This window comes from Cygnus olor, chromosome 5 (genome assembly GCF_009769625.2).
Source record: "Cygnus olor isolate bCygOlo1 chromosome 5, bCygOlo1.pri.v2, whole genome shotgun sequence".
Lineage (NCBI taxonomy): Eukaryota > Metazoa > Chordata > Aves > Anseriformes > Anatidae > Cygnus > Cygnus olor.
In genome coordinates, this window is record NC_049173.1 from 44,221,009 (window position 1) to 44,247,007 (window position 25,999).

The 25,999-nt window shown below is 35.3% G+C and overlaps 1 long non-coding RNA gene across 1 annotated transcript in view; it reads left to right on the plus strand.

Annotated features, from left to right (window-relative positions):
- Nucleotides 1-25,999, plus strand: part of LOC121070699 — a 213,828-nt gene extending 187,829 nt beyond the window's left edge. The window contains exons 7-9 of the long non-coding RNA XR_005820176.1: nt 6,461-6,648; nt 24,936-24,971; nt 25,610-25,999. This is a non-coding gene — a long non-coding RNA (uncharacterized LOC121070699). The remainder of the gene's footprint in view (nt 1-6,460; nt 6,649-24,935; nt 24,972-25,609) is intronic.

A 25,999-nucleotide genomic window follows, 5' to 3' on the forward strand; every position in this document is an offset into this window, starting at 1 on the left:
ACAGCTAGAAATCTAGAATCTCACCAAACGTTTCTGGCTGTAAATGTAGATTTTATGTTTTAAGGGTAGAAGAAGTTGGTCAGAAAGGGAAATACAACCACTGATCTTTGACAGAAAAAATAAAATAGATTCTGACTTCCCCATCCCTACTTATCTGGGAGTGACTTGGGAATCCCTTATATCAGCATAAGTCCAGTGGGGAGGAAACAACACAATCTGCATTCTCTTGGATTCCCAGACCTTTGCCATTCTACTGGGATGGCAGTGATTCTCTCCTTTTTTGCCAACAGCGGAAAAGGAAAAGAACTTTCCTCATTCATTTGTGTCAGAGAATATGTTCCACTACCATTTAAAATACAGTTTTCCCCCATAATGAGTAAGCCATAGTATTTAGCTTCATAAAACAGCCTCTGGATGGAAGTGCAATGTGTTCCAATACAGTTTGCTTTCACATGTGCAATTTGTTTGTGACTCATGAATCCCCATCAATATGCCTTCTGTAGAAGACGTTGTAAATGCCATCAATCCTTTATTTGTATTTGAATCACATGTATAAGGCACTGAGATTTCATAAGATACCAAGCAGATTTTGAGAGGTCAGCAGTTTTCATCTCTAGAACAAAACAAAAAAAATCATTTATGTGCAAGATTTTAGTGAAAAGTCAATGTGAAAGAGCAACAGAAATTCCTGACAAAGCCTCTCCCCCTCCAATCCCTCCCACTGCCTATCCTTTTGCATCCTTCCTAAGTATCACCTCTCCTTTCCATCAGGACTGGCACTCAAAGATACCAGATGGCAGCCTCAAGATTGTAGCACCCTTTAATGTCTGCCCTTTACTGTCTGGCAAAAGTGTTGACATTTCTGCCTTGAATGAGAACTGAAAACATTTAAAAATATATTCAACATGAACAGTCAGTGTCTAAGATGTTGTTTACACACTGCTAATGGGCTTTGACTTTAATAGAATGATCTTAGGTCTGCAGAACGCACAGTCAGGTGTGAACTGGATATATTTTCTTCTGTTATTTCTGTTACATTAGAGGAATAACCATCCTTTCTACCCATAAACTTAAGACCTGTGGATACTAGTTCTGTCAGCAAATAAGAAGGCACTGTTGTGAGCTTTCTTGCAAGCATCAACTAAACTATGAGAATACAATTTCTTAGAATAACCCCCAGGAAGCTCTTGCCTCCACCTTTGGGGGGAGTTGTTGCATTGGTACAATCAAGAAGAGGTCAGCTTCTTAAGTTGAAGGTGCAAAAACAGCAAGTTCATGTTCTATTAAACACTTGACTCTTGACCCACTGTTGGATTATAATGCTTACTGTCATAGGCATTATGACATGTCTTTAGTTGTGCATTGACGTTCAGGAGGTAAATTGTATAAATACCTCTTCATTGCTGAAAGTAAAATTAATTTATTTGGTTGGCTGAACTGAGCACAGAAATAATGGAATGAAACATTCATTTCTAAGAGTAAGTTTCAGGAAAATCTCTGGAATTTGTTTTTCTGAAGGACTCCAGATAGGGACCTGAATCCATAAAAAGACAGGTATTTTCTGTAAAAAGCTAAACGGTCTCAACTTATAGTAGAGCAGAGTTACAAGAAACTCTGAGTATGTTAGAGGTTTGGGCACGGGATGAGTGGACTGGCACGTGTAAAGAAAGCACTTATGGGGTGCTATACATCTCCTGCATCTTGTTCATAGCACAGCGTTATCTCTGATGGCTACTGAATCAAACTATTTATCCCCTCTTCATCTTTGCTTAGGGAGTGATGAACATCAACTGATTTTAAGCCAACATGCATATGTGGAGATTAGGTTTGGATTTATCATTGGTGGAAACCTGGGTGGGGATAGGAAGGATAATAGGGCAAAATATGTAGAACACCTATTTATTTCATGGCTGTAGGTCCATGAATCTGAAATCATATGCAAATATAAATACAATGTTACTCTGATACCAGCCTGATATAACACAAGATGATGCGAGCTTTCTTTTAATGTATTTTAAATTTAAGATTCAATTTTATTATGCATGATTTTCATCAGATTTAGGATTTTGCCTCAGTATATTGACACTGTGACATTGAACTGTGAGCAGGATTTGTAATACTGATAAATAACATCACAAAGGGTGCATTTCTGTAACCTATGTTTTTAATCTTGATGACATTATCAGTACTCTGAGGAGAAGAAAAAAAAACTTATGGAACATCAGTGTGCCATTACATAGCCATGTCATAATTTACATTACTAAAATTTTCATGTTATGTTAATGTTATAACTCTTTCCATAAAGTTTTTGAGACAGCATGTCATGTTTTACATATTTGCAAAGTTTTCTTTTTTTTTTCTTTTGTTGTTCATTTGTCTTTAAGTTATTCCCAATTGTTAAAAGGCACAAATTTTCCGTTAACAATATAGGTGGCCATTTAATTCTCAAATATATGGAATAATTCAAGATATATGGGTGACAAAATATAGGACATCATTTACCACCTAATCCCTAGGATTAATATATACTGCTTCAAGGTTTAGTGCAGAAGGACTACAAGTGGCTGCAAAATGAATACTACTTTCTGCTTGTACACCCTGTATTTTGACAGGCCATATTGTCTTGAGATAGAACATCAAAGAAAGAATGAATAATTTAATCAGAAATAGATGAGACAAATAGTTTAAGGGACAGTACACGGATTTCCTGCTTGAAAGCTGAAGTCTGCCTGTGCTTCACATGACCAGCCAACCTTCCCACTCTAAAAGCTAAGCTGATTGCAAACAGGTTTCTTCATGTTCATTTCTAAAGCAAGCAGATAAAACATTCAGATTGCTAGTGGATGGAATGGGTTTCCTGTGGATTTAAGGGGCACATACCTTACACTGCCTTTATTAAAAGTCTGTATGGTAATTTTAAAATTAAGATTACCTCACTGATATGAAATTTTTAAAATCTATTTTCTATTCAGCAAAAACCTGAAGACTGTAAGGTTCATTTGCATAAATATATTGCTATGTATTTACTTTTTGCACCCAAGCTTCTATCTGAAATAATATCCCTTATGATTTATTTAGAAAAATAAAATAAAATAATAGTACCATTGTACTTCAGTAGGGATCTCCATTCTCTTCCTTAGCATCATTAAGAACTGTTGGACAGAGTTATTTTTGGATGGAGTGAGCAGAATGAGAAAATCTATGTCTTAAATTAGAAAAAATGACATATATTAAGAACTAAATATGAATGGTCTCTTTTGATCACAAGAGGTGGAATAAACATGTGGGATGCAAATGGCTTATGTCAAGACATGCTGTTCATGCATTTCCTTACTGTTCTTTCATATTTAAAATGCTGTTTTAATTCATCTTCGCATTTGTACATGCTGAGTGATAGGGTTAGAGAGATCTAGAGTTGTTTGTGCATCTAAACCCTTTTTAGTTGGTATTTTGGTGACATCTAGTGGTGAGAAAGATTTTAGCCAGTTTTATGTCCTATGCTGATGTAGCAGGAGCATCGCTTTATGGAGACCGCTTGTAACTGGAGGTGCAAAACTGGGCTTTTGTAAACTGAGGAAGAAAAGGATTAGCAACAGTTCCCGCTTCTTCTTTTGCTGCCTAATCACAGGGAATAGCAAATTTCTGGTTCTTTCAAATACAGACAAACTGATATCATGCCAATTATTTTAAGGTTTCAAAGACAGGTTCCACTGATATTGTCAAGAGCAAAACCGAAGACTGGAAGCAGGATTAGGTGATGCCATAGTGAAACCTTGCTATCTGTTCTTCAGTCCCTGCCTGCTGCTGACAAGACTAAAACATTGTGTACAAATTGTAAATGCTTGCGTACCATAAAGCAATACCTGGTGCTGACAGAAAGCCACAGAAAACAGCTGTAGATGGTCTTTTAGATGAGTCTAAATGAAAGGGAACTATTCTCAGCTGCCCTGGCTGTGAATACCAAGCCAGTTTTACATATGTTATGTGGTTGCCTTTGTTAGAATTCACATCCATACCTGTGAAATCAGTCTCCGGCCCAGTGTGTACAATACAGTAAAAAAAGAACTCAAGCTGTGAGAGTTCTCTTTTCTCTCCCCCAAAGAATTAGCGCTGAATGGAGATACTTTGGTTGAACAGCACTATTTTCTACAACACAAACATTATATTTTTGATAAATATTTATGAGGAGTTGGCAAGGGAGGAAGAGGTTATATTTTGTTGATTAGAAAAAACAGTGATTCAATAAATGACATTAAGCTACTGGCTTTTCTGCTTTTGTTTCAATAATATGAATATGTAGAGAGAGAGTGTGAGTGTGTGTTTGAAAGAGAGAGAGAGAGAAAGAGTGTGTGAGACAGGTGGCAGTGGGGTTGCTATAGCAATTACTTGTCACTAATGATAGGAGGGTAATTACTGCAGCAAATTCCCACATAGCTATTCAGCACACAAGTTAGACTATTTCCCATCCTAAAATATTCTTTCTGTATTTGTAGGATTACCTTTTTCATCAGATGGCTACAGGCTACATTTCTAAAATTGACACTAGTGTAAATCTGGATTAAGTTCATTATTTATTCTGTCACTGCAATCAGGATTTAGTCACCCCACTGACTTTCAAAGAGCTGGTGAAGTTCTGCCTTTTGGGGTCTACTTTTCTCAATACAAAATTTTGATTTTTCAGAATGCTTTTTGTATGTTCAGTGTCAAAAAACATATTCAGGTCACCTTCAATTTTGCATTAGAGTAATTGAGACTAGTATGTGATTGACTCTGACTCATCACTTAATTGCACAAGATGTAAATCAGGATTTTCTGCAGTGAACTAATAAAATTAAACTATTAATAACTGTGCAAGTAACTACAAATCAGCCTGTTTGAAGGCATTGAGAGAGTCATTGAGAGAGTTTCATTGCAATATTTTCATTAGTATATTTTTCATTTCTTCTCTTTCCACTATTCGTAGCTTAACAGTGGCTTATCACCTCATGCAAATGAGAAAAAAAAATCTACGTTGCTTTTCATCTTTAGGCTAGCTTAGTCTGCAGTGCTTAAAACATTTCTAAAGGAATAAACATAGCTGCAACTTCTTTGCTGATATACGTAATGAAGATCTATATTTTGTGCAGAGTGGTCATCACTAATAAAATGGTCGCAAAAAGTACGTATCTCATTTCCACAAATACATGGTGTTACCTTGGCTACAGTATTTCTTAATGATTCTCTTTATCCTTTTACCTGCCTTTTACTAATGAAAATGTGGATTATGGACATTACCTTTTAATTAACTGGTGGCAAGTATGTGGAATTACAAGCTGCTTTAGAGAATTCATTTTTTCCCCCCAGCTGGCTGGACTGTGATGATATGAGGGCACACACTATAATTTCTGTCTTTTCAAGAAGTTGAAGTAATAGATTTCATACCTATGATCTGGAAAGACAGCACCTATTCTCCTTAGAAGGATGTACCTCTTGTACCATAATTAACAAACATTTGATGCACTCCAACTTAAATGTATTTCTTTCTGTCTCTCATTATAAAATTTGAAACTGTGCATCTCTGTGGTTACCAGTATTTAAGTACCTAGGCTTATTTCGCTTTCCATCCTTAAGACAACTTACTGAGAAATTCATTTTTCCCTCTTTTTTTCTCCAACATTCCAGTTTATTAATGTACGATCAAGATGAGCATTATTTGCTGTATTAATATGCCTAAAAGAAATGTTTATAAAATGTAGTTGTTTGGAGTTATTTTTTAGTACAATTGAGTTATTTCAATTCATAGATAAAACAGGTTAATAAGCTGAAAGTTAAAATCCATTTGCCAGCTGGCGACTTTGTACAGCAATTAAAATAATACTTGCTATAACAACATGAATAATTGTATGTTCAAATAAGGATTTTCACAATTTTATTTCTTTTGTTTATGCCTCAGGTGAACGTTTTATACATAGGAAGGTTGATTTTTAATTTTCTTCTGATGTGTGAATCAGTAAATCTTATGAATCAGTTTCTCCTCATAGAAAGCACTTGAATTCCCAAGGATTTCATAAGAAGCACTTCCCATTTTTCTCACTAAAAATATATAGCTTGATGCCAATTAAAATTCAGTGCACAGTGTACCCAGTAACCCTGATAATCAGTAAAAACATGTCAGAGAGCAAGATGGTTTCTCCAACTGAATGGAAATCTCAACAAGCAGTTAACCTACAATAGGAAGAAACTCATTACTGGGATAGCTTGCTGCCTTACAGCACTTGAAAAGCTGATTAAAGAAATAATGACGTGAAACTATATATAATCCTGGCAAAAGTGGATTACAGATATTTCAGCTTGCACCAATGCTTATGTTGGCTCAGAGCAAAAAAAAAAATAATAATATATTGATTGGTTCCTTACGTTATATTAATGTACAAGAATGTCCATTATTCCTGAAAACCGACATCATTTTTATTTGTTTCAGCTCTTTGACTCCTGGTGACTTGAGTTCAAGTCCCAAATGGACTTCTGATCAGCAGGATAGCTGATTTCTGAATAAAGAGAGAGAAAAAATGTGTAAACTTGGTGAAGTGCTCCACAAGTTCCAGCTTGCAAACCTCGCAGAGAGTGCAGCCCATCCAGCTCACAGACTCTCACCTAATACAACATGCTGTAAGTTGTGAAGAAATGTGTTTAAGTATAAATAGTCTCTACTGGCTTCAGGAAGTAAAACTGTTCCCTTAGTTTAGTCAACACATTGCTTGCTGGGGAAGCTGAGAGGCCAATGTCCTAGGCTCACCAGTGATTTCTCCCTGTAAAATGAAAGTTAGCAATAATTGTGTGTATAATATTGTCTATTAGGTGGTGCATAAAGGCTTGCATTGTATGTACATACTGTAGTTGTATAGAAAACATTACAGAGTGAGCCTGCTTTTAGCTTGATGCCTCATACAGTGGTAATTAAGGAGAACAGCCTTTTGATTTGCTACTATTTGCAGTTCTGCTGGAAAAACTGAGTTTAGGCTATCTTGTGCTGTGCATTGTTGCCATGTTTAATCTTCTGATTCGCTAGGAACAATTACATGCGACACCTATGGAGAATTTAATTGCTTAGCTCCTGCCTCTACGGCAATTGTAATTATGGTGCAGTACTATTTGGAAAAAAAAAAAAAAAAAAGAAAAAAGAAAAAAGTGTGGTGTTTTTTAGAACATAGCACTGAATAATACCAAGGTTAGATTTATACAACAGCATAGTTCCAAGAATTAGCTTCCAGAATTAACCCTGTGTTTCTTTTGATGGGAGGCCAGGCAAAATAAAGGTTATTGTAAATATCCTCAGTAAAGCTTTCCGTTCAAGCTTATCCAATGCATTTATCCTCCCAATATATGTGGGAGTTAGCACAGCGTCTTTTTTTCCCCTCCTTTTCCAGCTGAGGAAACTAAGGCACAGAAATGTGTTGCCTGATTTGTCTTTATGAAAAATTCAAAGGAGAACAAATTAGTATGTGAAAAAATTAGAATTTATAGCATTTCCAAGCTACTTTTACTTTTCATGGGTGTAGCTTTGAAAGAAACATAATAGGCAAAAGATGTGCCTTTTTAAGCTCTAAAACCCTAAAAATTTCTGTAAAATGAAACATAATAAATAAATGAATAAATGTTGCTGTGCACTATTCTGCTGATAATTCCTGTTGAGCAGAACCAAAGATGTCATTGTCTTAATCATCATGCACAATCCCAACCAAAGGAGGTGGTAGGCAGGATTATCCTATTGCATTCTGAAGGAAATTTTAAAGAGCGTCCAGAGGGAATTACTGTATTAGAATTTCATTTCCTCCTTATAGAAAAAAAAGAAAAAAGAAAAAAAAGAAAAAAAAAGAATAATCATTGCTTCATTTGCAGTAAGGCATTTTTATTTCTTTCATCTAGATGATTTTCAGAACTGACCTTGATGGCGATTCATTTAGAAATTAAACTCTTGTTGGGAAGTCCTCTGGAAGCTTCACAAGTTTAGTGAAGCTAGCAGTCTTTTAGAAGTGGGCACAGATCAAAGTTAGTACCAGTACTCCACAGAATATAGCCTATCCTGGCTGAAATGTTCATGACACTTAATAGTAATGCTAAGCTTTATTTCTCTCAAGTAAAAACTAATTGTATAGCAATGAAATTCACTCACAATTTTCCACAGGTTACTTGTTCACCTTCAACAGCTGCTATGGTCTCCTTTAAATGATATACAACATGGCCAAACATGTGACCTATACATAGCAAAAAGGCAACCCACTCCTTTGGTAATTATACTGTACAAGAAATATATGTTTAAGATAACTACTAGGTTTTTCTCCTTGCAACCTATCAAACATAAGTTTAGTCATGCCAGAGAAGGTATAATGCTGTAATTGCCTGTAAGAATCTTGCTAGCATTTAGACAGTGTGCTGCAAAAGTAAAGGTGCACAGTATACCCCTGCAGATCTGCTTCTGTGATTAACCTGAGAAATTTTGTATGAGAAAAAAAGTTACTAAGAGAAATGTGTTTTCTTCAGATAATTATTAACTTCTTTTGATACTGACATCAACAGAGCTGACAAGATCTCTTTGAAAGTCAAGATTACCTTTCTGGAAGTTTTGCATTCTTTGTCATTAAAAGAAAAAATACCTACATTGACATTTTAAGTTTTTCTCAAGTTTCATATTAAAAATCAAAGGATTTGATGGAAGATCCTTTGAAGGTCACAGGGAACACATGTCATACAAGAGACACTGTATTTTGTTCCATGCTGTATATCCTTTTTTTTCTTTTTCAGTTAGTAACTCTCTAAATACATTTAGTCATGACATTAGGTAGTCATTTCACTGAATTAGCAGTTCCACATATGAACTATCCATACATATTCTCTCCACCTTTTATTATGTTGCAAAAAACTTCATCTGGATTGGGACATCACTGGTCAGGTTTTCCACTCAACATGATCTGTGTGTTCAAAGCCAACATGATGATCTTACTCAGAATCTTCTAATATCTTATGATATCATAGAATAATATAGGAATTGTTATTTGAAGACCTGTAGTTTGCCACCATCTGGCCAAAAAACATTGGACAAATTCAAGTCACTTGAAGTCTTTGTTCTTTGAATTTCTCACTCCTAAATTAAAGATATTATTAAACGATATTTGCAAATTGCTTTTTGAATTCAGTTGTAGGTTTAAAGTCACTTTTATCTTTACTGTACTTTAAAACTGTTTTCTGACTTTGTTTTCCTCCAAATTTACATATCTATCCCTCAACCAACTTCAAACTGCATCCCTTGTTTTATAATGTGAACAGTGCAAGCATAGTACAGAAGAGAAGAGACTCCAAACAGTAAATCTGAATGCACTTTTAAACATGCTTTTCCATTGCAGATATTTGCAAATGAAACTCTGTGATGCAGCATTTAATTCCCATGAGAAGTGCTATTCTCATTATATCTTCTGTCTGTATACAAGCTTCTGCTGTGTTACTTGTATTGCCATTTTCAGCAGGGACTCAGAAGAGAGAAAGGATAGAAACTCAGACAGAATTACTAAACTGTAACACAAAGATAATGAACTCTAATGCAACAGGACAGCAAATTAAAAGACTGGGAAGTTGTTAGCCCATGTAAAAATAGGAAGAAAAAGAGCTTTATTCCATACTTTTGAAGCATTCTTCAAAGCTCAGAGAGCCTACTAAACGAAGCAGTCCAGTTAATCTGCCCACAGCTCCTCAGTTCAGCTCTCTTTACAAAAGAAATCCAACCAGACATTTTTAAGAGCAATTATTTTTTTATGAAAAGGAAATAACTAAGACCTAGAAAGGCACATTAGGGGCTAGAAGACACACCAATCAGGAAATGGTTTAAGATCCCCATTCAGCTCAATTTGTTTTAAAGTATTTCAAACCCCCTGAATACAGCAAATTCTACAAATAGCCAAGTGGCTGGGAGACATAGTGCATATTGCCAAACAGATTTAAATGCAAAACCAAGAGTCTTGTTTCCCAAAGCTGTGGAGGGTGATTATAACCCTGTCCAGTCTTAAGGCAAAGCAAGTCTCTGTTGCTTTTATGCATTTCCCTACCAGAGTCCTAATGTTCTCCTTCTGTGGAAATATACCTACAGAAGAACCATGCAGAATTCTGGTGGTTCCAAAAGTGACACGGATTTGGCAAAACTGTACCCTACTTTACAGCATTATCAACCACAAGCATTCAAGCATCATACAACATTCCCTGTTCTGGGCCTTTGGATCAAAATTCTAATAATTTTAAATATTTATTTAATAACACATTTTATAGTTGTATTTGATTTTCATTTTAAAAACCCTTGTGAAAATCTAAATATATTATTTTTTTTAGAAACATGAAAGTTAGGAATTTATATTTCTATTAAAACAAATCCTCCACCTCTCATCTATGCAAATAGTATTAATAGCTGAAATACATAGAAATGCACCTTGTTTCACAGGGCTGTGATAAAATCTGAAAGTTGATCATGTTGGATTCGTAGGGTGCAGTTTAGTTTCATTGTTCCAGAAGTTTATTGGAAGTGTCAGGTGAAAGGGTACAAACCAATTGTAACCCTGGCCTTTTAAGTAACTGGAATTCTGCAGATGTTCCAACACTTCTAATTTATGGGACTGGGGGAATTTTCTTTTTTCTGCCAAAAACAAGCCATCTGAATCTCTTAGTCTGGATGGGAGCCTGGCAGAGAATTGAAAGAGATGAAGGCAATATTTCCAGATTTTTGTTGAAAAAAGCACTACCACTCAGGAAATCAGATACTCAGCTGTGTCTGCAGGGTGTAGGAAGCTACAACATAATCCTTCAGCAGCATCAAAGAGACTTGCAGAGTCCTTTGCAATACTTGCTAGACAGAATAATTCAGAATATTTCTATCAAGACTATTGATTGCAAAGCACATTTTCTTTCCGCTTAACCACATTTCTGATTTTTAAGGCTTGCACAAAAATGGTGAAGTATATGGAGCTGAATGGCCAGTAAAAGTTACATGTAGAATGCCTGATTAAAGACAAGCTATCTGAGACATTTCATAAGTAACTGTAACTCATGGCTGGGTAAATTAAAACCATTTACTGAGAAATAATATATGAAATAATGTGTGTTAAATAAAAATAATAAAGGTGCATTAAAATGGAATAGGATTGTAGTCAAATGGCAAAGATCAGATTTGTTTCCAAGACACAGGGAAACTACAATACAGCGAGGAGGTTTTCAGTACAGAAGCACTGTGTCAGATATGCAGTGAAAGCAGTCATTTCCAAGTTTCAGCACAAGTTGCACCATGTATTACAAAGAAAACCAAAGATATATTAATAAGCATGTAGCTGGACAGCAAAGCTGTCATGATGACTGTGATCATGCAGAGAAAAAGCTTTTCTTTGGATCTTTTAAAAATGTAATAGACAAAAAGTTGTTTTCAGATTATATGTTTGTGATATTGAAAACAAATTAGCATTAAAAAAGACTAGTAATAATGATGGCCTGGTAGAAGAAAGTATGGATTATGCCTCTTTTATGTATAGATGCATGTTGCAAATTCACAGTGGCGTATTTATAGAATACTAGCTATCCTTCAGATTGTGAGACAAAAGTGCCCAAAAGCAGAACCTAAAAGTGGCTTTTCATTATCTGAAGAAAAAGGTGTGGAAAAAAAAACACTGTAGCTAACTCAGTGATCTCAAAACATTATGATACATCATATGTATAACATTGAAAACCCTGTGAAACATTTGTATTACATGTAAGATTTCATAACCATTGAGACTAAGTCAAAGCTGACCATGACTGAATTCTCTGCCATGTAAGTGGGATATCCATATTTACCACAATAAAGCAAAACTATCTAAGTAGTTATAGAATAAAAGCTTTAAGTAGGTGAACTTAATTCATCTCAAAAGAAATGCTACCATTAAAGATAAGAGAATAAACCTTTGACCCCAATAGATATAGCACATTCGCAAGACATGAATGGAAACACTGAACTGTGGCAGGAATTACAGTTGCATGTAGATGAAATGTTGTATTTAATACAAAAAAAAGTATTTCAACCTTTCAAAGTAGTGGTTAGATGATTCATTCAAAGGCCATGATACCTATTCTTACAGATCTGTGTGGTCACACTCATTCCTGAGGATCAGTCCTGCAAATAGCACTGAAGTTTAACAAAACTAAGGTTAATACAGTTTTTCAGTTCCTTTGGGGTACTCTAAATACTACTGCCTATGTTCTTTCACTGACAAATTCTTACCTAATCACTAATAGTGTACAGCAAACAAACACTATGACAGAACTGAATGAATTGTTTAGATAATAAAGCCCTGGGATTCAGTATTTAAACCCCATGAACAAATGCCCAGTGACACACAGAATCACTTAGCTAAAAATTTGTCTGCCTCACAGGCTGTGCTGCTAAGTGATTTTATTGGGTAGTTATTACTATTTTTATTTCGCATTATATTTTGCTTTCATTTGCATTAAATGGTAAGCAAAATGAAGTCTCAACTTCAATATTCAATTAGGTTTATTTGGGCATTAAAATAATTGACTGTTTTACGGAATCTGGCTTCATTTGAGCTAGATTCTGTATCCTTTTGTCATTATCTTCTCCTATCCTTCAAAGAATGTTTCAAGAAAAATGTTTATAAAAACCTCTTTTTGTTCTGCTAACCCTGCAAACTAAACATGTTCCATTTATTTTTAAATTAAGTGAAAATTAGCCAGGTGTGATAGATAAGCTTTCTATACACAGGTCTAAATATTGACAAAAGGAGACGTGTCACTGGAAAAATCATCAGTCTAGCAATTATCACGTTAGCATGTTAAGTGGAAAAAGATGTGAAACTTCCAAATGTGTCAATACAGATTATTTCATTTCCACCAGCTATCAGCTATACTGTGAACATCAGTGCCTTAATGTATACTCAGCAGCAGGTCGGCATTTGCAAGCAAATACTTTAACGTAGCATGCAGAATTGCCAGATCCATGGCAAAATCGTGTATAACCCCTCCAGAAATGAGCTGCTGAGCAAATTTCTACAGAAATTCCACGCATTTCTGTAGAGAAAACCAGACAATGCAGGGACAGAGATAGAAGACAGGGTTGGGAACAAACAGTCAGCAAGTAGTGTCTTTCTCATGGAAATAGCAGGGACTTTCGGGTCCAGATCTGCGTGGACAGGGAAAAGAGAAGACGGAGCCATTCACCATATCCCTGGAGAGGAAGCAGAGGCAAAGAACTAAATGTGCTAAAAAGCTTTTTGTTAGTCCAGAAACCAGCTGTGATTTTAACAGCTGGTTCTGCCAGACTAAATCCAGCCTCCTTCAGTGCAGTTCTGGCCCTTTTACAATTTTCGGCCCAAAACTTGTAACAGAAAAAGAAAGGCTTTTCCTTGCTTTCTTCCAACATCTGCTACTCATTTCTAATCCCTACATATTAAGAATTTCTTAGATAAGGAATGTATTTGTCATTTTCAAAACCCATAGGGCATTATTTGCAAGTCAGTTTAACCCTTTACATTGCTTCTGTCCATCAAAGAATTTTGCAAGAAGTTAAATTAAGATGCTTTCATCAATGAATAGTGGACAAAGAAGGGAGAAAGACAGAAAAATGAACCACGTAGCTGAACAGGCTGTATTTAAAAATATGTATTTACTTACAATGTTAAAAATCTAACCCACTCCAAGAGCACTGAATGAACTAGTGTCTACACTAGGTTTGAAGTTTAAATTCTTTCTCTGGTGAATAAACACACTGACAATTTTGTGGCAGCTTGTGAGAGAGAGAATCACAGTATAATAGCTCTCAAGATACAGTATTTTGGAGGAGGAACTTACAGAAAGTACTCAACACTCTGTGACCTAACGGCATGAAATAAATCCCCTTGAGACCAATTGAAACTTTCTTTCAAGGTTCTAATATAATCTAAGTTGTGTTTTGTTTGTTTGTTTGTATATAAGTCTTTAAAAAAACACATTTATTTTTAAAAAGATGGCGTTACATATGTGTGCTCAAAACGTGAGACATTTTTGGTAATGATTAATCTGATGTTTATCAATAAAAGGTCAACAACATGAGCAGTGCCTGAAACAAAGCCTGATGAAGTCGACAGACAGAATCCATCCAATTTCAGAGAGTTTTGGTTAAACCCATTACTGAATGATCCCAGGCTACATTATAGGGATAGTTTTTTTAAGAGTTAGACTACATGATTATTGCATTCTGACTAAATTGTGTTCTACCTTTGCAGACTCCTCTAGGAAACACGGTAAAAGATATGTGGGATAAGGTAAAACTGATGATGCAGCTTGGTCACAGAAACCCAGTTACCATGGTGCTGAGTTTATTTGTAACAGCATTCACTGTACCATGGCCTAATAGACCTTCTTAAAGGAAGATAAAATCTTTTCCGTTTTATTTGTATTAGTTTTTTCAGTAGAAACATCCTTATTTGATATTTTGAGCGTCTTTTCCCTCAGAAGTGTATTATACAGACTGCTGGTGGGATAGTACAAGCATAATTCAAAGCTTGAAACTACTTTGTCCAAAGAAACAAAACTGCATATGACAGTTTATAGTAAGTACTGGCAGATTATTTAGATGCATTATCTTCCCATCTATTTCCTTCGAGAATTTTATTCTCCTTTGACTTTTAGGCAAGAACTTCCAAGCACATAAACCAATGGCAAAATGACAACATCCAGATAAATATCACAGTTTATACACAAAATGCCTCAATGAGCATTTCATTTTTTCCTATTTTTCATTGCAAGTAGTTTGCACTGTATTAAATTTAATTGCAATCAGCCTCTGGTCAGAAAAAGCCAAGACACCGTACCCATTTATTTCAACATTCTCAGGAGTCCAGGCTTGCAATTTTGTGAAACAAACAAGAATAAGTGTTTCAAGATAAAATTCCAAAAGTGAACAAGAAAGATATTTTAAGGTTTGCATTATGTCTTTTTTACTTTTCCTTGGTGCTCAGCATCACACAAAATTTGGCCCCAAGTCATAGAGATTTTAGGCAATAGTTTCCCCATGTTAAATTTTAAAAGTAGTTGCCATAGCAACTGCCAGACACAGCATATGGTGTGTCTGTTACCTCCAAGATAACAGAGCAATTTCTAAAGAATTTTCTTTACAATATGTTACGAACCTTTGTACTTTTTACAATTTTTTAGAGTGCAGTATAAGGTACTGTTGTTCCCTGACATTCTCTTCAAGTTGAATGCTCATTTTGTAACTCTCTCTTTCATATTAGGCAAATATTTCCCTCTCTTCCTTGTCTTTTATTCTCCAATATTCAGCAAAACATGAAAGATTAAAGTGGGGAAGAGGAGACATCTATTAAGTTTTATCTAAAGATTTTATCTCATTTTGCTAGAATGTTACCTTTCTTTCACAGTGACAATCCTAAAGAAAAAAATATGGAAGAAGACAAAATACAGAAGACAACAGAAATCTTAGTAAAACTTCTTTAATCAATAGCTATTGGGCAGTCAGGCATTTTGCAGAGCTATCCACAGTCTTCAATCTGTTGACTCCTGTATTTGCCCAAATTCTCATCTCCAATGAAAAATTATTATCTCTGCAAAGTGGCCTCAAAAAAGAGTAACTGAAAAATACAACCTGACACCTGTTGTTTGCTATTTAGTGCATTCTCCTTGAATAGCAAAGACCTATATCTTCCAAAATGACTTGGCCCTAACATGTGTTGCTCCCGAAAAGAAAAGGACAGTTTGCAAGTGGGATTGCAATACTTGCATTGCTCCACACAGGTGAGAAGACCCCACTCAGCAGAGCTCTCAACATTTCAGCATTGCAATGCCTACTTTGCTTTGTAGAATTAAAAGCAGCTTCACAAAATAAAGAAAATAGGTCTTTATTCCTTCTTATGCCCTTTTGTGGTTGTATAGGCTGAAACAGGATTAAAAGAATAGTTACTAGGATACGTAATAATGTTCTGCTCTGTAATTCTCTGTCCCTTGAGTCCTTCATTCTGACAACTTTCTGCAGTTAAGGCACATTCTGAATAAATCTTCTAAAAAATTAAAAAATAAAACTCCACCAAAACAGGATATGTGACTACATTTAATTCTTCCCCGAGAAGCTAAGAAAGAGAGTGAACCACTCATTATACACTTAGCTTAATGCACAACTACAAGGTGCTGACACTACCCTGATGAAGACAGAAGATAGTGCAAGAACAGAATCAAACATTTTAAAGGGCACTTGGCATGTATTTGTTGCTGTTGTTTCTTAGTTTACTTTTTATTTCCTGTGGTTATTTCTAAGGTAAGGAGAAATCATTCTGTAATTGGAATCACACTACCCTCAAGAAATATTTGGCCAAATGTTTTGCAAAAAAAATGCTTATAATTAATTAAAAGGTTGCATGGTTCATTGCAGCAATTTACAGTATAGATACATTTTCTAAAATCCCCATTTGCTGCCTGGGCAAGGGGAGAAAGATACCAAAGAGCATAGCTGAAGGTGTTATTTCTCAGCAAGCATCGCTTGCAGTAAAGGCTGAAATGACTGTGCTGTGGGAAAAAATAGAAGAGATTTTTGCAGTTAAAAGGAGAAACATCATTTTTATTCCCAATAATAACATTTAAAGTTAACTAATAACCACAGTTACAGGAAAAGCAATGATAGTAACTTCAGCTTTTAGGTCCTAAATGGCATTTAACAGAAAAAGGAGGGTCATGTGTGAGTTTCAGCTCATTTTAGTCATACATTATCAATTTATTAGTCTAGGGCATTTAGGAGATGAAAATAACTCAGTGTCCTGACTGACTGGAGGATGGTAACAACAAATTACATAAATATTAAATTAATTAAAAAATACATTATTGTATTTAATGTAAAAGTCATGATGAACTGAAAATTCTATAACATAGGAGGATATAGTTTTCATACACCATGCCTCATTTATGCTGTAAATTATCCTCATACACAGATCATAAATTTAGATCAATTTGGTACTCATAAACGTAAAGTTTTTTCTTAAATTGTAATTTCATAGGTTCTTATGGCTTAGTTTTCCTTTTAGCCTATATAAAGATAGTGATTGTTTTTCTATAAAACAAATAAATCTTCTAGGAAGCATTGTATAAAATGCTCCTAACTCCCAAAATCATCAGAATCATAAGACTGTATAGACTGTTTGCAAACACTGCCTATCTCAGCATGTGTATTAACATACTATGGCAAACAGGACACAAAGTATGGTTTGGAGATTAAGTATCATGCAAGCAGTAGACAATCTTACACTGGATTGTTTGTAACACAGTAAATCACAAATGGAACAACTGTGAACAAATTGTCTGGCTGCATAAAAGGCAATCATCATGTTAGGATGCATAAACAGATGTATTAGCTGTAAGACACATTGAATATTTCTTCCATTCTCCTAAACTTTAGAAATATCTCACCTGGAATGCTGTCTCCAATGTTAAGGAGCTTATAAGAAGCCACAGAGAATTTTGGTTTTGTCTATAGGAAGTCAGAGAGAATTATCAGTCTTAGAACACCAGTCAAGATCAAAAGAACTGAACTTGTCTAGTCTAAAAAAAAAAACAAAAAACAAAAAACAAAAAAGAAAAATGATCAAAGTCTTGCAATATCAGAAAGTGTGCCCCAGAAGAGCTGTGACTTTCCTGACCTCATGGCTGAAAGGACAGGAAATAACATGCTTCAGTTGCACGAAGAAAGACTGAGTAAAGATACTGCAATATTTGTACAGGATGTTTATAAGGTCATCCAATCTTCATTGTTTGCAGTCAGTTTTAATTGGACATTGGAAAACATCTGTCAAAATGACAACAATTTATAAAGGCCTTTTCCAGCTCTATTTTTTCTACAGATGCCTGATTTTATTACCTTACTTTCATTCTAGAGTTCTGCAAAAGTTCTCCAAGAGATGTCATGGTTGCACCTTTCCAGATCAGTTTGTTATTTAAAACACAACAGGATTCTCTACAGGACCAACACCACAATGTCTGGTGCTGAGATCTCTCTGCATAACTGGGTACTTGCACACTAACTGGCAGCTCCAGTTACCGTTTCTCTCAACTGGGAGAGCAGAAAAAGAGGGAGAAGGCATCACATCACCTACCATTGCACTGGCTTTCTAAGGTTCTGTCTTATTTTCCATAATAGGAGAAGGGAGCCTGTTTCTTGTCGGGGCAAGACAGCAGAACAAATGTTGTTCCAGAAACTCCATGGTGGAGACAAAATCGTTACCATTGCAGGTTGTCAACATTGACCTAGGATGTCTCCTCAGCTGCCTCTCTCACCCATTTTCCCAGGGTTGACAGCAGCTTTTGGTCTAGATGTACGGTGTACATTAAAAGGAAGAACAATGGCAAATATATTACTTTCAGGTATAGAGTGATCATCAAAGATCTGCCCAAGGCTATGATGCATTAGCATCAGATCCCATCTTCAGGAAGTCAATCTGGGTGGAGGAGAGAGTTGTCATTACCTTCTGGCTTTACTACCCCACCTACTTTTACAGGCCAGCAAGCAACTAGTTTGGGGTCAGCAAGTCCACTGTGGGTATGGTTACAGTGGAGAGCTGGGTCTCTATCCACTCCTCAACAGTACAGAAGTTACTGAAAACATTCCCATCCCATAGAGTAGAATTCTGCACAAGATTCTATTGAGAAATGATCTGCAAGGGCTAACATCCAGCAAAACCTGCCAGCTCATGGATGGCATTATGTACTTGATACTAGGGTCTCTGCAAATCCCAAAGGAACTGTTGATCTCTCTCCTGCTTAGTCACTTCCTTCTTCTGAAACAACCTCTTTCCATTAATCCTGAGTTTTTCTAGTTCTGTTCTTAGCAATCAACCACAATCTCCATGGACACTGGCTGGCTGTACCAGCCAGCACCAGGCCACGTCATGTACAACAAGAGGCTTAAAGAAATAGGTTCATTCAGTCTTAAGAAGAATAAGCAAAGGGGAGATCTTGTTGCTGTCTTCAGCTACCTACAACAATAGGATGAGAGGTGGTGGACACAAAATGCAATATGTGAAATTCCAATTAAGTGTTAGGAAAAATATCTATATCATAGTCAAACAGTGGAACAGGTTTCCCAGAGAATTTGTAGCATCACCACCACCCAAAACTCAATCAGACAAGGTTCTAAGTAACCTATTTAAGTCAGGGTTACTTTGAGTGGGGCTAGATGATCTCAGGAGGTCTCTTCCAACCTGAATTATTTGGTGATTCTGTGATTCTATTCAACTCCAACACAGGAAAGTGGCAGCAGGCAGTGTTTGCCATTGAAGAAACTAATTGAAAATCTGAGTGAGCCTGAGAGAAAAGGTGAAAGGGTGGGATTTATCAAAAATTAGTTTGTGCCACAGAGAAGTTGGTATTGTTCCCTTTGGGATATATTTTTTCTATGTTGGCATAGAGCACATTAAATTTACTAGAGTTATTCCTCATGAAAACATAAATAACACAGAATCAACTCCTAAACATGAACATACCAAAAATAAAATAGCTGATAAGTTTCTTTTCAGTATGGCTTATTCTATTTCAGAAAACATAGAACCCAATAAGTTATTTTCAAAGCACCTCTATAATTAAGTGTAAGTGAAGTATATCACTACAGCATATTAGTGACTCCATGTAAACATATTTTCCTCCTGAATGGTTATAAACAGGCAAGCCATAACCTCATTTTTAGCTTTTTTCCACATTATAAATTCATTTTTCTCTTTGCAAAATGTCACTTTCTTTCCAGCAGGTTAATCCCAGGAGGTCTGGTAACTACAATTACTCCATTTAAATATTCCACATATCTGTCAAGACTCAAAAGAATTCTGTAGTGTCAGTTTAAATATAAATATATATAATTCTAGTTAATAATCATCACTTCAAGTCTGTTATGAAAACTGTATTACTCATTCAGAGTATGTGTGATGTTGTGTATGTATGCAGCATTTGTTGCAGCATTTTCATTGATTTATTGGTTAGAAAAACAACCATACTAACTGCAAAACATCAATGATCTCATACAGAAAACAATGCTCTTCAAAGGTAAACTTGTCAATAAGTTTTTATTCTCATTATTTAAGGAAAAAAAGCATCAGAAATTACCTAGCTTTTTATATAAAGAAAGCTGAAAATTTATATAATATTTTAAAAGCAACTGCTAGGAAAACATCTTTGATGTTTTTCATTTCTGTATTATTTTCAAGTAAACCAAACCTTTCCATTTACCAGTGACCAGAACTTTCTTTTTTTCTTGCTAGGAGGTCGGAAGGTTGACAATTTTCTGTCATCTTATAAATAGCCTGAAACACTACACAGTAAAAAATAAGCATGTTAATGGTTTGGAAACTAAAATTGTAATGTTAATCTAAAACATATCACAAAGTTTGTTTCCCTTAAGTTAGATGTCTTTATCATGTCCCTGCTTACTTAGCCTGCTAGAATAGCCTTTGCAATAAAGATAAAAGTATAACTGTTTTTACAATGAGAGTTTCAAAGTAGTAGAACAAATATCCTTATGCCCAGCAAACACAACTAGTACCCATGAATTGCGTTTCAAAGCTTTTAATCTCCATGACAACCCACCTCAGATTCTTCAATAAAATGCCACTTTACATGCACACAAACATACTCATTTATGCACACCTACCATGTGTTCATAAATATCACCAGTGCTGTGGATCTTAAAATCATATATAATACCACTGATTTCTTTCTCTTTGAAAACTAGTCAGTCAGCACTCCAGCTAAAACCTTAATTTGTATCCTTCTCCTTATATTAACTGTTGAATAAATAAAAGGTAAAGAGATAATATACAAAATATGTTTGAAACAGATAAGGACATACCTTGAGTTTTGGCAAGCATCAGGAGAAATACCTGACAAATAAATAAATAGGAATTATTTCAAAAACCTGTATAACAATCACAAGTTGCATGGCAGAATTACTCACAGTACTTTTTCTGTCTCAGAAAGGAAATAGTTGACAGGTATTATAAGCAGAGCGCTCAGTAAGTTGTGTGAGGAAGGATCTAATTATTGATATGAGTCACATATTGGTGTAAATGTGGCTCACACCTAATACTGGAAAAATCACAACAGATGTTTAAAAAACTGTCCCAAGACTAAAGTTCAATTTGAGCCACTCCGGGAAATAGAGATCTGCCTACACAAAGGAAACAGATATTCGTTGCCAGTTGCCCAGTTTGTAATAGTGCTTTCACAAAATTGACTAATTATGGTCAGTTATATTGCCTGATCTGTGTTTTCAGGGCCAATGCCTTGGACTATCCATGCTTCCAGAGCCGTAAAACACCTGCTAGGGAGAATGTGCTACATCAGTGCAGAATGTTGTATTTTCACAAACGGAAGAAACATCTATGCTCAGAACTGAAAGTGGGCCTGTCAAGCCTTGCCATTGGATGACCTGAACCGATCAGCACAGCTGCAACTCATATCCTCCTCCAGCCCACGGCTTCAAAAGGCAGCACGCCCCTCTTACCCCCAACTCTTTGGAGCATCTGCTCCAATAAATCTAGCCAACATTTCCAAATAACCTGTTTTAACAATCTCTCACATCTAAATCCACAAGACTCTACCCAATCCAAGAGACTTTATTAGTCTGGGTTACGTGCATGTGTTTCAAGTACAATTTAAACCTGTTAAGTTACTCTGCAAGGTAATGGCTGATGAACTGAGCAGATCTCTTTTCCCTTCCTTCTCCCAGGATATGTCAAAGGGTAGCTTAACCATCAACATCGAGTTTGGGAAAAGCACCTTTCTCCCTACGCATAGAAGAAGGAAAATTCTGAAGAAGCTTTCAGTCATGGTAACAGCCTTCCCTGTGGCACGCCAGGTCACCTCCCAGTTTCCTGCAAGTCTGCTCATCACAACACATTTCATCCTAATTTGTTATGTCAGTGCACAGGTCGCAGAATCATAGAACAGCTCAGATAGGAAAGGATCTCTAAAGACCATCAGGTCCAACTTTCCTGGGAAAAGTGAGCCTAGATGAGGTTATCTGGCACCCTGTCCAGATGACATAAAACATGTAGCTGCCTTATTGTCAGTCTGGAAGCAGAGGTGAAAAGCACAGCAGAGAAAACAATGAAACACCACCAAGTACCTATTGTGATAGATATGAACAGAAATTCTCATAATTGTTCTGGTTGTCCATTCATTTCTACCATCCCTGCGCTGACCTTCTCCAGAGGTCACTCCAGTGTACATGTTAGAGGAATGAAGGCCTCTTCAGCGTATCACTTTTTGCATGCTACGTCAGAGGAGCTTAAGTGTTTAGAAAGGCTTGAGGGCATGTTGAAACAGATTGAGAGTTAGAAGACCTTCTCTGCATACGTGAATGACTTGGCCTTTAAAGGAATATCAAAAAACATTATGTATTCAAGGTAGTTGGCTCACATACTGTCTGCCCCAAAAGCCTCACCCCCTTTCTATAGCTCTATCAATATTGAAGATCTATCATGCATTCTAAAATGGCATTGCATTATATTCTAAAATAAAAATAACTTGCGTAAGTTTCACAGATTAATACCAAATTAAGTTATGTACAAACTTCAGTATATGAAGTCTGCTGTCCATTTCACTGCAAGTCAAGAAAATTAGTCTGTCAAGATATATTCATAAAATCCTTGCTCTGCCTAATCTCCTCTTCATATAATAGTTTCCCTGCTTGAGTAACTTTGGTACGAATCTGTATTGAGACAGAAACTCATTTGCCTTTTAGACCTTTATGCTACTTCTAAATCAGGCAAAAGGACGGAAATTGTAAATGACAAAATTAAATTACCTCCCTAAAGGAAACTTAAAAAAATCTTTTCTCTTAGTTGAAAAGTTACAGGGTGACAGATATATATATGCTGACAAGAACTTGGAAGGTAAAATATACCTTTCTTCAAAAGAATACCTTGAGATGCTTCCTCTTCCAGCCTTTCTTCATTGTTGGCTAGTTTCATTAATTGTAGGTTTTCATTTTCCTCCCTCCATTAAAATGACCAACTAAGATACCAGAAGACAATTCAGAATATTTATAATGTTTTTTCATCTGTGTTGAATACAACATGCTGCCTCAAAATATTAACCTTTCACTGTAGAACCACAGAGCCATTTATGTTGGAAAATACCATGATGTTGTCAAAAACAGCTTCTTGGATTATTCAGATAGTCATTGCTTAAATGACATAAAAGGTAGGAGTTACCTTTATCTGCATTTCCAAGATGTAGAGAGCCTAAGGTTGGCCTTTCCACCTCTAGAGCATGAAACATTGTAGAAAATAAGCCTGTAGAGATTAACCTTATTATTTTTCACTATTTCTTTAAGGCACTGTTAAGATCAAATTAAAAAGACAGGGAGCTGGACTTTTCATGGTGCCTATAGTTCAAAGTAGATTAAGATAACCACAAGTTCAGAGATACTAATACTTATTAACTGTAATGATGTATTTTTTTCAATATAGCTGTGACATTGATAACAACTTCATTGTAGATAGAAAACCTTATCATCAGATAGCAAAAAACTTCAGTCACCACCTAGACTGTGTTTCTAACAGAAATCTAATTCAGAGACCCCAGGAATTGGCAGATCTGTTGAGCTGTAAAGACCCAATACAGGTACTTTAAAGACCAAGCCATGCAACTCATAGTAAGAATAAGTATCTTCTTTCTACTGAAATAGTTTAAGTGTCAAACAAATGTTTCACTTAAAAAAAATAAAAATTATATGTCAATTTTATAACTACTACATCATGCAGTTAATTCTCAAATCAAAAATACCATTTGTCTAGGATCCTAATGACATTTATAGGGTTTATAATTAAATAAACAAAAGATACTTTACCATGTCTCAGTGTCTTGTCCTTGTAAAAATAACATACCGTACTTCTGCAGAAATATATCTTTTTTTCTGTTTAGCTTATTACCTACAGAGAAAAAGTTTTAGGTATCTTTTTATGTCTTGTAGCTGTAGTCCCTAAACTATATGTAATTACTTTCAATGAAAAAAGAAAACTATAATGGGAATAGCTTTATTGTCATATTTTTACTAGTGGGTGTGAGAATTGATTTAACTTACAGGTACTGATTATTTAATTGTATTGACATAGAGCATACAGCCTACCATGACTAGTGAATCATTCAGACTGACAAGAGGAGGTGTAAAAACTCTTCTTGCTTCTATTCTGCCACATCCTTCTAGTTTTACAAAGGAAAAAGCTTTATTCATAGGTGGGGGTTAGTAAGCCATTAAAGTTCTTGATAACAGCTATGAATGCATAACGCAAACACATCAAATCCATACGGTAAAATTCTGAAATTAATTGGATAGTGAAATAAACTATTCCGAGAGATGACTACATCATCAGATACACAATATAGCTAACACTGAGCCTACATATGGTTTAAAAATAATCTTTGTAAACTTAAAAAAAATAAGCTTATATACAAATTGCTTATTCCATTTCATTTGTTAGTGTATGACCTTTATTCAACACAATTGTTGCAAAACCCCATTTACTTGTTTAGATGTGAAAAGACACCACAAACTATTAAAGTCTTAGCTACATCATTATGTACGAAAGTAATTGTACCGTGTATTTTTTCAACCTATGGCCCTGCAGCAGTAGTTGATTAAAAGAGCATGAATTTAGTCTGCAAAATAATTGTGCTTTGGACAATACTTGACCAAAAGTAATTAGCAGAATTTAGAAAAATTCTCAGTGTGGCTTTCAGCAACCTGAATAGATAAGTTATCTATAGGTAAGCTTGAATATGACTGCTTGAGTTCTACAGTCATATTATACAGGAATAATAGAGCTCAGATTTTAGATTCACAACAAAGCACAGACTTTGGGCTCAAAAAGAAAAAAATCTGTTTTTCTTTTCTTCTTCATCAGGTTTGGTTATACTTTTCACTAAACACAAGATGAAAAGTAAGAGACTGATGGATTCATATAAATCTCTTCAGTTATTTTCAGTATCTATTCTTCCTGGGGATAATTAAAAATAAAATGCATGTCATCTGGTGTCTAAATAGTTATCATTTTATATAGTTACAGACAACAACAGATTTTAGAGCTATGCTTTTCTCATCCTTTCTCATATAATATTTAAATTATGTACATCTTTCTTCTTTTTTTCACTATGTAGTATGCATATCTGAAATTGTTATCTTGTATTTTCAGCATAATTAATAATTCCTTTATTAGTATCAATTAATATTCTAAGAAGCTGGGCAAAAGTAATAGCCTGAAAGCATTAAGTAATGTGCCTACTAACAGAAACATTAAGCTTAAGATTAGATTTTTCTTTCTTGTATCTTTGTTTCTTGAAGAAACAAAAAACAAAACAGCTGACTTAGAAAAGATCTAGTATTGGAAGAGCTGTGAACTAGTGATTATATTCACTAAATAGTGAAAGAGTTCCTCTTTTAAATATTGTCACGTTTGTTTTGCCAAAAATGAAGTGGGTTTCTTCAACAAATCACTAAAAATTTGTCTGGTATTTGTAGTTCGAGAACAGCAATGTCATTGAAGGGAAATATTGTCTCCCTTTTTTGTTTGTTACAAAGGACTATCGTAATGTGTCTGACTGCAAGGCAAAAATCTCAGAAAATGGAGAGGTTGAGAATGGTTGTATATTCTGCACAACTTTGGAAGTGACATGTTAGTAATGGTCCATGGCAAAAAAAAAAGCTGCTGCATCCAGACAATTCTTTGGTAAGAACAAGTTTTATTTAATGGTATAAAAATGGATGGCTAGGAAGAGAATGAGATAGACTATTCTAAGTAATGTATCATGAAAAAAAAATAGAATTTAACTTAGGATGACACTTGAAATGAAAATAGTCTGGACAAAGATGAAGTTTGCAGATCCTAAGGCAAGAATCTTTGTGTTTGTATATTTCTCACAGTTTATTTATAACAACTGGAATTTCATCGTTGTTGATTTTCAAGTTGTT